Source organism: Lolium perenne, chromosome 5 (genome assembly GCF_019359855.2).
Source record: "Lolium perenne isolate Kyuss_39 chromosome 5, Kyuss_2.0, whole genome shotgun sequence".
NCBI lineage: Eukaryota > Viridiplantae > Streptophyta > Magnoliopsida > Poales > Poaceae > Lolium > Lolium perenne.
In genome coordinates, this window is record NC_067248.2 from 168,488,741 (window position 1) to 168,502,268 (window position 13,528).

General features: G+C 44.7%; 1 long non-coding RNA gene across 1 annotated transcript; it reads right to left on the reverse strand.

The window, feature by feature from the left end:
• Positions 1 to 524: 524 nt before the first annotated feature.
• LOC127300573 (uncharacterized) lies at positions 525 to 4,059 on the reverse strand. The gene is made up of 4 exons (XR_007851392.2): positions 3,817 to 4,059; positions 3,535 to 3,676; positions 2,024 to 2,109; positions 525 to 744 (listed from the first exon to the last, which is right to left on the reverse strand). It is a non-coding gene; the product is annotated as an uncharacterized lncRNA (long non-coding RNA).
• Positions 4,060 to 13,528: the final 9,469 nt, after the last annotated feature.

Sequence of the window (13,528 nt, forward strand, 5' to 3'; positions counted from 1 at the left end):
GAGAGGAACCTGGTGCGAGTTTTTTCGGGAGAGAGAAGATGATGGGAGAAAGAGATGAGATAGTGGGGCAAGGAGGGGCCCACACCACAGGGTGGCGCGCCCCCCTCCTTGGCCGCGCCGGCCTGTGGTGTGGCACCCTGTGGTGCCCCACAGGTCATCCTCTGGTGCTCCCAGGTGCCTCGTCGAAAAATAGGACCAACGGTATAATTTTTATGAATTTTTGAAAACTTTGAAAAATGCACATTTCTGGGTATTTAGTTTATTATTACTGGCCAGGAAATTTTTTGAAATCTCCAATTAACTAAGGAACTTTGCAAATTAAAAGTGCTACAGCAACTAGAGCAAGTGGAGGAAGAAAGAGATGTTGTTTATGTGACGCCCCGGAACCGGTACCATGAGGATTCCAGCGATCCCGCCAAAATCCACATGATATCGATTCAGAGACGCCCTCCGACACGACGTGCGCGACGAATCACACACGTGATGCCAGAGGAATTAACACGAGCGGTAACATTACAACAGGATTACAATAGAGCCCACAAGATACATATATTACAACAACGACTCTAACGAGTCAAGATACAAAGATATAATACAAAGATCCAAATCATACAGAAGATCAAATACGTCCGAGTACGGACAAGATACAAATTGGACTAAGAGCCCTGAAGATAAACGATGGCGTCCATAACCCTGCCCAGGCCAAGCCGGAAGGGTAACCTTGCTAACGTCGGCATCTTGTACCTGTCAAAGTCGGGCCATCGGTTGCCGACAAGAGGGAGGGAGCAAAAGAGAAAGGGGAAAAGGCGAGAGTAAGTACCAAGGAACGAACTCCGGCATGTACTTAGCGAGACTAGAAATGGCTATGCTCGCCGGGCGAGTATATATATATATCGCCTGGGGCTATATGGTAGATTTAGCGGCAGCAAAACTATAACCAATAGAGACACACTACAACATCCGTCTACTCAGATAAGATAAGAGAGCGCACAAGGTAACAGATAAATATTACACAAACATAACCCAGCCAAATACACATATCCCCTTCAACAAAGCGAAGAGGCAATGTAAAAGGCACTCAACGGTGGACAAGTTTTATTAGGTATCGGTTGTAGTAAAGCTATATTAGTACGCAAGTTATTATCAGACTATTAACAACAAGTATAAGGTGTAAGTTGTTCTATGATCAAGCTATACAATTCCAAGTCGTCCATAACCGCGGACACGGCTTATCGATAAGATGTACACCCTGCAGGGGTTGCCCAAATGTAACCATACGCATGCTCGAACCCACTTACTACAGGTGGAGTCTCACATCAAGACCGTTCCCAATGCAAGATAAAATTTAATGGGAGCCACCCAACTAAGCTACCGTGTGAAGTCGGCGTACTCCGTCTGATACGGACCCAGAGGTTTGCGACAACGGCTAAGCTAAGTGTGAACAACCTGCTTTCGCTAATCGTTCCGCGTTATGAGTACAGAACGGAATATAAACACCCGAAGGCAACAGAAGTAAATCGTGCATCGTGCATATGAGCAAATAAAACCAAGGTTGTGGCTCCCAATAAACAGACTCGAGGAAAGGTAGTGGGTGATGGGGGTCCCATTCCCCCACGTACGGGTAGAGCGCTCAATCTCGGAACAGATAACAAGAACTCGGGTCCTAGGGGACATTAGCAAGTCAAAGTTCCGATGCTTTTTCGCAAAGGGGCTCACAGATGCCTCTGCTTACAATTTTAGTTGTTAACAATAAAGTAAAGTGTGATTATCCCCAACAAAAGATATAGCATGTGATAACCTCCCAACAAGATACCCCGAACATCTCGAGATATCAACAAGACCCTAAACTCGCCTACGACTCGCAAAACTGGCAAACAACAAACAATAGGTAGGGCGAGGAGGTGTATCTCGGACATATAGGTAACAGGTGGATAGGACACGTGACACAACAGAATCGCAACACAAGGATAGCAATAGATCAAAAGAGCATGTAAAAGTAAAATAGGTGAAGGGGTGGGCTCGCCTGTGAAAAGCTGCAGAAGAACTTGTCGGAGAACTCGTCGTATCTCACATCACCACTTCGTGATCCTATCCGGGAAGAAGCAAATGCTGGAACACACAACGTATGCAATCTTACTACTACGGAAGAAGAATCGGCATGATCAAGATAATATGCATGACATGGCAAATATGATGCGATGCAACTTATCCAATTAAGCGGGATCGGAATCCCGGACAAACAATTAAGGTTGGAGTTGCATTCCTACCGGCAATTTTAAGTGTTGATTAGCATGGCATAGACATGGTAGGGGTGCGCTACTTCAAAGTTAAACGGAGCGGGGAAACCATAGTCGGTATTCGAAATACTCCGCATATATGTTAGGTGAACATGCATAACTATCACGTGTGACATGATGTGATATGCAAACAGATGAATGGATGGCACATTCATGTTCCTTATGTTTTTCTGATCGAAATGGACATAAAGTTTGTTTGATTTGGATTTGTAAAAGTGCAATTATGCAAAACCATCTGATTGTGTAAAATCTGAAAACTGAATATTGAATGGTGCTGAAACTTTTACACCGGCTGGGAACTAGCCAGAGGCAGTGACAGGTGGGGCTCCACGGCCACGTCAGCTCAAGGATGGAAAGATGCAAAAAGTTTGGTTGAACATGCGATCACAGGATTAGAACTTAGGCCGGCGGGATATGGAAGAGGGACGAGCCAGTGGTGCTAGCTCACGGATTTGTTATGGTTCAGGTTGCAACTCTGGTAAGGTATGGAATCTGGTTAACTGAATTTTGACACTGAAATCTGAAAAACTGAACAGCTGCTGGTTTCCTGTAGAGGCATTTCTGCACGGATATTAAAGCTTCGTCCACGACGAATATGGGCACCGTTTTGCGCGAAACAAAATAGGTTGAGCAAGATGGATGTGCCAAGACTCCAAAGAGACCGGAATGGTTGGAAACGGTGCACCGTGGTGGCGGAGGGAACTCGCCGGAGTTGAGTCCGCGAAACAGAGAAACTGACAGAAGCTGAAATCTGTTTTCTGGACCGACTTTGAACGAAGATGGCGTCGTGTGTGTTGCTCAGTTTTGGGTGATTCGAAAACCAGTATAACGAGGAAGATGTCGTGCTTCTAACTGTACCAGAAGAGCGTGCTGAAACGACCTGGAGCGCCGGTGAGCTTCGTCGGAAAACGGATCAGCGACACGGCGAGGAACAGCTGAAACTGAAAACTGAACAGAGACTGTTTTCTGGAGCCGACTTTGGAAGAAGGTGGCGACGGCTACGCTGCTCAGTTTTGGGTGATTCAAAAACCAGTAGATAGCTGGTGATGTGGTGCATCTAGCGGAACAAGAATCTCGTGCTGAGATGGACTGTGCCGGCGAGGATCTGCGTCGAAAGTGGCCACCGTGAAACAGAACAAAACGGGGGTTTTCGATTTCGATTTCGTTCGATCTCTTCTCACGTCGACGATGCAGAGATGTTGGGGCATGCAGGAGGAGAGGAGAGGGGTGTGCTCACCCTGGTGGTGCTCGACGAGGAGAAAAGAGCGGGGCGGCTACCGGCGTCGAGGAAGAAGACGGGGCCGAGGTAGACGACGGCGGTTGCGCGCTTGGCCGTGGCCCGTGGCGCGGCCTGGATGCTGTCGGTCGTTGCTGACCTGCTGCACGCGGAAAACAACTCCAACGTCAACACGAGCTCAAGCTCGTTCCCTTGCCGGACATGCACTGGACGGGAACAGCAAAACGCGGCGGTGCACGAGATGGAAGGAGGAAAGGATTTAGGTGGGGAAGCGGTGCTCACTGTGAAGGAAGTTGCGTTGATTAAACGGCAAAGACATCGAAGCTTGGTCAAGGACGATGGGTCGGAGACAACGACGCGGACGTCGGCGACGTCCCGGAGATCATGGCGACGGCGCGGAGATGAAGCGGGAAGCTTGTTGGTGCTCGCGTGAGGCTTCGAGGACGAGCTCGCGCTTGACGCGTGCGGAAGACGGTGTGCTCTGTGTGGCGGCGGCAGGGAGGGAAAAGAAGCAAGCAGCTAGGCTAGGGTTGCAGGAGGATGGAAAGATCTTATAGGGAAAAGCGCGGTGCATGGTGGCCGTCCCATCAAGCTGCAGGCGACGTGGCCATTGCCGATGTGCTGCCGTACAGAGAGCACGAGAACGTGGAGAGAGATCCTGTTGGTGGGCTGCAGTGGAATTGCTGCGATGGATTGATGCGTTCACAGCTAGGATGGGCCAACGTGAAGGAGAAGTTGGGCTGCTTCGTGGAGGAAAGAAAACAATGCGCCGGCCATTGTATTTCCTGGAATTGTCACGTATTTGCATAGGAGAGAACACAAGAGAAAGATAGAATGGAGGCAAAATAAAGATGGAGGGATAAGATGAAAAAAAAAATAGGGAAACCCGGACAACATTTTCCAAACCACATTTTATTAAAACTAGTTTATCCAAAATATTCCAAATATCTTTGTTTTGGGTTTTGTTAAATGAAAAGGAGAGAGGAGGGTTTTATTATATAACTCATATGAGGAAATAAAATAGATACGGTTTACAAAATAATTTTATTTAGTAAAACATGGATGATATGATGCATGATGACATGATGATGCACGAAAGAAAAAAGAACAGATAAAATCTATAGGGGTCCTACCCGGGGCCGTTACAGTTTACCTCCTCTATGCATATAAAAAGTATTCGTTAACAAGGTTGATCAAGTCTTGCCACCAAATAAATTTTACATAGCATAAGAAGAAATAAACCTCAAATCAATCATGTTACCTTGAATTGTATTGATATGGATCCAATCACGAGAGTTTGATATTCTTCTTTAGGCTCATATATAGGACAATCAATAGTTCCAACTTTGATAGTTCTCACATTAGAAATAGTATTGACTCCACATACTTTATCAATCCTCTTGGGAAAATAAACGGTATGCTCCCTATCATCAACATTGAAAGTAACCTTTCCTTTATTGCAATCAATAACAGCCCCTGCGGTGTAAAGGGTCTCCCAAGAATAATAGACATATTATCATCTTCAGGCATTTCCAACACAACAAAATCAGTTAATATCAAGCAGTTAGTAGTAACTTGAACAGGAACATCCTCACATATACCAACAGGAATAGCAGTAGATTTATCAGCCATTTGCAAAGATATATCAGTAGGTATCAACTTATCTAAGTAAAGTCTCTTATAAAGAGAAAAAAGCATAACACTAACACCGGCTCCCAAGTCACATAGAGCAGTTTTAACATAATTATTCTTAATAGAACAAGGAATAGTAGGTATACCTGGATCGCCCAACTTCTTTGGAACTTTGCCATTGAAAGAGTAATTAGCAAGCATAGTGGAAATTTCCTCATTGGGGATTTTCCTTTTGTTAGTAACAGTATCTTTCATATACTTTGAATAAGGAGGCAATTTAATAGCATCAGTCAAAGGGATTTGCAAGAATAAAGGTTTCATCCAATTGCAAAATTTATTATAGTGTTCTTCTTCCATTGATTTTAATTTCTTAGCAGGAAAAGGCATTTGCTTTTGCACCCAAGGTTCTCTTTCATTACCATGTTTCTTAGCAATAAAATCTTCTTTAGTATACTTTTTATTTTTAGCATGCTTTTCAGGTTCATCTTCTACCTCTTCTTTATCAGAAGCATCATTCTTATCATTATCATTATCATTATCATTATCATGTTCATTACCACTTTCAGTTTCAGCATCGGAAATAGAAATTCTATTAGGATCATTAGCAGGTTCAGAGGATTCTACAACATTTTTATGTTTCTTCTTCTTTTTCTTCTTAGAAGGAGCACTAGGTTCAATGCGTTGAGAATCTTGTTCAATTCTTTTGGGATGCCCTTCAAGATATAGAGGATCCTGGGTAGAGACACCACCTCTAGTTGTTACTTCATAAGCATGTTTCTCTTTAGAATTATTCCCCAACAAGTCATTTTGCACTTTAGTGAGTTGATCAATTTGAGTTTGAACCATATGAAAATGTTTAACAAGCATCTTAACATCATTGGAGGTTCTCTCTACAATATCATGCAATTTACTAATAGCTCGAGAATTTTCCATTAAATGATTCTCTACTCTCATATTAAAGTTTTCTTGCTTAACAATATAATTATCAAACTCATCTAAGCATTGTGCAGGAGGTTTTGAATACGGAATATCTTCCCTAGTAAAGCGTTGAAGGGAGTTTACCTCAATCATGGATGAAGGGGGAATTATCTCACATATATCTCCTATGGGAGGAAGATTCTTCACTTCTTCAGATTTAATACCTTTCTCCTTGAGAGACTTCTTGGCTTCCCTCATATCTTCATCATTCAATTTAATTAAACCCCTCTTCTTTAATATTGGCGTTGGAGTTGGTTCAGGCGTAGTCCAATCATCATGATTCCGGCCTATTTTAGCCAATAATTCTTCAGCGTCGTCTGGAGTTCTTTTCCTGAAAACACAACCAGTACAACTATCCAGGTATGCCCTAGACTCAATGGTTAGTCCACTATAAAATATATCAAGTAAATCATGCTTTTCCAAATCATGATCAGGCCGAGCTCTAATAAGAGAGCAAAATCTCGCCCAAGCCTCAGGCAATCTCTCTCCATCTCCCTGGTCAAAATTATAAATTCTCTGCAAAGCAATATGTTGAGCACTAGCAGGAAAGTATTTACGGAAGAAAACATCAAGCAATTCTTTTGGACTTTTAATAGAATTAGGTGGCAAACTATTATACCAAGTTTTAGCGTCATCCTTTAATGAGAATGGAAAGATTTTAGCAACAAAGTAAGTACGCTTCTTAACATCATCAGAAAACAAGCTACTCAGAGTAGATAACTCAATCATGTGTTCAACAGCACTTTTTTTTCAGTACCACAAAAGGGTGTTTTCTCAACAATAGCTATATGAGATAAATCAAGAGAAAAATCATAATCTTTATCCTTAATGTTTATAGGAGATGTGGCAAACTTAGGATCAGGAGACAGTTTATATCTAACAGCATGTTCTGCAAGCAACTTTTTAATTTTTCTTGCATCAGTAGTAGCATTGCATTTTTCAATAAAATCATCATTAAGCTCCACATAATCTTCATCAGGATCATCACTAGAATAATCAAGTTCAGGTGAATTAACAGGTGTAGTGGCATTTTCATCAGGAGTTTCAGCATTTTCAATTTGTCTAGACCTAGCAATCGTAGCATCTAGAAAGGATCCCAATGAACCACTATCATCAAGCACAGCAGAAACATTATCAATATTATGAGAGTTTTCAGATTCAGCAGACGTACCAGCTTGTGGCGGTGAGACAAGTTGACTTATCACCGATGGTGAATTAAGAGTAGCAGAGGCACTCAGAATTGTACCTTTTCTTGTAGTGGATGGCAATATGGCGATTTTAGAATCGCGAGGTTTACCCATGATGGAGAATTTGCAGCGAACAATATCAATCCAAGTGAACTTCCAAATAAAGCTATGCTCCCCGGCAACGGCGCCAGAAAATAGTCTTGATGACCCACAAGTATAGGGGATCGCAACAGTCTTCGAGGGAAGTAAAACCCAATTTATTGATTCGACACAAGGGGAGACAAAGAACACTTGGAAGCCTTAACAGCGGAGTTGTCAATTCAGCTGCACCTGGAAACAGACTTGCTCGCAAGAGTTTATCAGTACTAACAGTTTTATAGCAGTAGCAGTAGTGAAATAACAGCGGCAGAGTAACAAAGACAGCAGTAGTGATTTAGTAAACAGTAGGATTAAAATACTGTAGGCACGGGGACGGATGAACGGGCGTTGCATGGATGAGAGAAACTCATGTAACAATCATAGCAGGGCATTTGCAGATAATAATAAAACGGTGTCCAAGTACAAAGCAATCAATAGGCATGTGTTCCAATTATAGCCGTACGTGCTCGCAATGAGAAACTTGCACAACATCTTTTGTCCTACCAGCCGGTGGCAGCCGGGCCTCAAGGGAAACTATTGGATATTAAGGTACCCCTTTTGATAGAGTATCGGAGCAAAGCATTAACACTCCGTGAACACATGTGATCCTCACATCGCTACCATCCCCTCCGGTTGTCCCGATTTCTGTCACTTCGGGCCATCGGTTCCGGACAGCGACATGTGTATACAACTTGCAGGTAAGATCAATAAACAATGAATATCATGATGAAACAATAACATGTTCAGATCTGAGATCATGGCACTCGGGCCCTAGTGACAAGCATTAAGCATAACAAGTTGCAACAATATCATCAAAGTACCAATTACGGACACTAGGCACTATGCCCTAACAATCTTATGCTATTACATGACCAATCTCATCCAATCCCTACCATCCCCTTCGGCCTACAGCGGGGGAATTACTCACTCATGGATGGGGGAAACATGGCTGGTTGATGGAGAGGCGTTGGCGGTGATGATGGCGATGATCTCCTCCAATTCCCCGTCCCGGCGGAGTGCCAGAACGGAGACTTCTGGCTCCCGAGACGGAGTTTCGCGATGTGGCGGCGTTCTGGAGGCTTTCTGGCGACTTCGACTTCTCTCCGTGCGTTTTTAGGTCGAGGCCGATAAGTAGTCCGAAGGAGGGCGTCGGAGGCTGGCCGAGGGGGCCACACCATAGGGCCGCGCGGGCCCCCCCTAGGCCGCGCCGCCTTATGGTGTGGGGCCCTCGGGCCTCCACCTTACTTGACCTTCTGGCTCCGTTAGTATTCTGGGAAAATAGGGCCTTCTGCATAAATTCCGAGGATTTTCCCGAAAGTTGGATTTCTGCACAAAAACGAGACACCAGAACAGTTCTGCTGAAAACAGCGTTAGTCCGTGTTAGTTGTATCCAAAATACACAAATTAGAGGCAAAACAATAGCAAAAGTGTTCGAGAAAGTAGATACGTTTAGGACGTATCAGCGGCGTACGATATCCGCGCCCCAACGAAGTGGGACAAGGAAGATCATGATTCCTTCGTCTGGTCCGAGGATGACAAGTCCTTGACCGACGGAGAGGACGACTTCCAGTTCCTCGTCAACGGGGAGCTGGAGGCGAAGAGCGAGGACATCCTCTTCTCCTGGGACTACTTCACCTCCTCGACGAGGGGGAGGAAGAGGAGGACGACGACTCCTCCTATGAGTACCCGCCGGCGAAGCGCTTCCGCGCCGGGTCGGATGACGACGACGACGACGACGAAGAGGAAGAAGCTCCTACCGAGGGCTACGACAGCAGCGACGAGGAGCTCGCCGGCAGCAGCGCTGACGGCAGCTACGATGGCGACGACGAGGGCAGCAATGGCCCTTAGATTAGGGACTTCTAGCATAGGACTAGTAGTAGCAATCGGCTCCTCTTTTGTTCTTCTTTTCTTGAGCAATCGGCTCTTCTCTGTAAAAAAACCCTCTTTATCTATGAAGAAAATGTTTCTATGTCGATTTTGCTTTCATATCAATTTTGCCGATTGTCAAAGCAAGTCAACGCGCAAAGAGCCGATGGCAGCGCATCGGCCTTTACCATAAAACGCAAATAAGGCCAAATCAGTTGCATATTCAAACGGTAACCTGCAACCTTTGTCTGAGAGAGTAAACTCAGATCCCCAAATCGCCGCTCGAACAGATCCAACTCACGGCCACGCGAACCTTAGATCTCAATCGCGCAGATTCAACTCCACAGCGAATCCAATGGCAGAATCATCCCACGCCAATGCTACGGTCTCTGGCCTGAAGGTAATCCTCAATGGTCACCATCCAAGCATAGTGTTGGAATTTAACAGTAAAAACCTGAATTAATGTCTCATTCCGTCATTATTTTTAGGTATCAGACATTCTGCTGCCGCATCCTTCATACCCTCGAGGCATCCCTTCAGTAGAGCCTCTATATGTAATCTGATAACTGCTCAATTGAGCTTGTACCTCTAGAGTCGATGTCCGTGCATCGGCTTTTTAGTCTGAAGTCGATGTCTGTGCATCGGCTGTACTTGTATCTTATTGTTTTTGCATATTTTTCTAAAGTCGATGTCTGTGCATCGGCTGTGATTTGTATGTAAAAAAAAATTTTACTGGCCAATTTTATGCATCGGCCCTCATATTTCACTGTCCGTCATCCCACATGCTTGGGAAATATTTCTTGAGATGTTGACCATTGACAGCTAATGGGAATTTAACACCGTCCAGCTGCTCGAGCATGTATGCATTACCCTTCAAAACTTGGTCGACTCTGTACGGTCCGTGCCAATTAGGAGACCATTTACCATACACTTTATCCTTAGTTCCTAATGGCAATACAGCTTCCCATACTAGATCACCAACCTGAAACTCCTTTGGTCTCACCTTCTTATTGTATGCGCGAGCTACCTTGGCTTTGTTCTCTTTAATTTTCTCCAACGACCAAAGTCTGAGTTCCGTTAGATCCTCAATACTATCACTCATCATGGCTGCATATTCTTCAGTTGTTAGATCATTCTGAAACGTAACATGTCTCGATCCAGCCGTAATTTCCCAAGGCAATACGGCTTCTTGTCCATAGACCAGCTGGTATGGAGAGGTTTTTATAGCTCCATGACATGACATGCGATAAGCCCACAAAGCTTCTGACAATAACTCATGCCAACGTCTAGGGTGCTCGTCTACTTTCCTCTTAATCAGCTTGATAAGGCTCTGATTGGACACTTCAGCTTGCCCATTTGCTTGAGCATAGTATGGAGACGATCGGATCAGCTTAATTCCCATGTCGTCGCAGAACTTTCTGAACTCTTTAGAAATGAAGACCGAACCTCCATCGGTCGTGATAGTCTGGGGAATCCCGAATCTATGAATGACATGTTCTTTAACGAAATTGATAACATCTTCCTATTTCACTTCTTCATAGGGACGGCCTCCACCCATTTAGTGAAGTAATCTGTAATGGCCAAAATCCACTCGTGGCCTTTGCTCGATGAAGGATGGATTTTGCCGATCATATCCATGCCCCAACCTCGGAATGGCCAAGGCTTGATGATGTGGTTCATTGCTGATGCGGGTACCATCTGAATTTTCCCAAACATCTGACACGCTTGACACCCTTTATAGTACCTAAAGCAATCCTCAAGCATGGTGGGCCAATAAAACCCTGATCGCCTGATCAGCCACTTCATCTTATGAGCCGATTGGTGAGTTCCACAGGCGCCTTTGTGTACCTCGTGTAAGAGCCGATTCGACTCGGCTGGTCCCAGGCACTTGAGAAGTAACCCCTCCAAAGTCCTGTAGAACATGTCATCTCCTATAAGGACATATTTCATGGCTTTGTACCTTATCGTTTAGGTGCCCCCCGAGCCGAATCTTTCAAGTAATTGAAGATATCGGCTCTCCAGTCATCATGTTCGAGGAACTGTACCTGAACATCGGTTCCATCTGTTACGTCCTTGTTGCCTGATGCCATCTGTGCGAGATCGTTGGCCTCGGTATTTTGTGACCTTGGGATCCAATTAAAGTTTATGTACCTAAATTGTGCCATCAGCTCACGGCATTGCATCCATAATGGGAAGAGTGACTCACTCTCGCACTTGTATTCCTCCGCGAGCTGGGAAATCACCAACCACTACAAGAAAAGTTGCCATGGCCGACGAAGTTGAAGTCGCGCCGTGGTTGCTGGTGTACCATGGCCGACGATTTTGGGTCCCTCTGTGGTGCATGTCAAAACTTTTTTTTTCTCGTTTTTGAGGCCACCTAGCCCGACGAAAGCGGCCAAAACGTCGCGTATGGTGGCCCGGGACGTGGTGCATCTCGAAATCTCGGGTTCGCCGGCCGAGTCAACGCAAATCCGCACCGCCGAGGGATGTAGGGCCCAGATGGCAGCCTCTCTGGCATTGTTTTTTCTCTCGATCGCGCCATCTCATTCAACGTTCTCCGATCGAGCCGTTTACGATGCAGGATCATGGGTCCCGCATGTCATCCTCTATGAACCAAAATTCTTTCTATTCTTGGATTTTTTTTGACCCCCTGATTTCTGGCTACTTCCTTTTTCTTTTGATCCCTTGCCGCCTTGGAAACGTTGAGACCGCTGCTGCTAAATGGGACCCGCATGTCATCCTGTATGTGCAATCAACTTTCTTTTCTTGGAGTTTTTTTTGGCACCTCATATTTGGTCACTTGCCTTTTTTTTTCGATCCCCTGCCGCCTCTCAAACGGTGATACCGCTGCTGCTAAATGGGACCCGCATGTCATCCTCTATGTACTATAAAACTTTCTTTTCTTGGATTTTTTTTGGCACCTCATATTTGGTCACCTGCCTATTTCTTTCGCTCCCCTCGCGCACCTCAAACGGTGATACCGCTGCTGCTAAATGGGACCCGCATGTCATCCTCTATGTACTATAAAACTTTCTTTTCTTGGATTTTTTTTGGCACCTCATATTTGGTCACTTGCCTTTTTCTTTCGATCCCCTGCCGCCTCTCAAACGGTGATACCGCTGCTGCTAAATGGGACCCGCATGTCATCCTCTATGGACTATAAAACTTTCTTTTCTTGAATTATTTTTGGCTCCTGATATTTGGTCACTTGCCTTTTTCTTTCAATCCCCTGCCGCCTCTCAAACAGTGAGACCGCTGCAGCTAAATGGGACCCTGATGACCCACAAGTATAGGGGGTGTATCGTAGTATCTTCGATAAGTAAGAATGTCGATCCCAACGAGGAGCAGAAGGTGTTGACAAGCAGTTTCGATGAAGGATTCACTGTAAATGCTCACAGACAAGTATTCAGGGGGTTTTGATGTAACAGTTGAATTAAGTACGAGTAAGTAAAGTGCGAGAGTAACAATTGCAGCGAGTGGCCCAATCCTTTTTAGCACAAAGGACAAGCCGGTTTGTTTACTTATAATGACCAAACGTTCTCGAGGACACACGGGATTTTAGTCTAGTGCTTTCGCTACATACGGCTAAATAATCTTCATTGTTGTGATAAGTGTTGTGTGGGTGAACCTATGCTAATGTACCGCCCTTCCTAGGACTAATACATACTTGTGATTATACCCCTTGCAAGCATCCGCAACTACAAGAAAGTAATTAAGAATAAATCTAACCACAGCCTTAAACTCTGAGATCCTGCGATCCCTCCTGCATCGATATACCAGCGGGGGTTTAGGTTTCTGTCACTCCGGCAACCCCGCAATTGGCAAACGAGTACAAGATGCATTCCCCTAGGCCCATAAATGGTGAAGTGTCATGTAGTCGACGTTCACATGACACCACTAGAAGAATAACACCACAACTTAAATATCACACCATTGAATATTACTCAACCATAATTCACTACTAACATTTAGACTTCACCCATGTCCTCAAGAACTAAACGAACTACTCACGAGACATCATACGGAACATGATCAGAGGTGATATGATGATGAATAACAATCTGAACATAAACTTGGTTCAATGGTTTCACTCAATAGCATCAACAACAAGTAGAAATCGATACCGGGAGAGTTTCCCCTATCAAACAATTAAGATCAAACCCAAATTGCTATGGCGGTGACGGTGTCCAGCG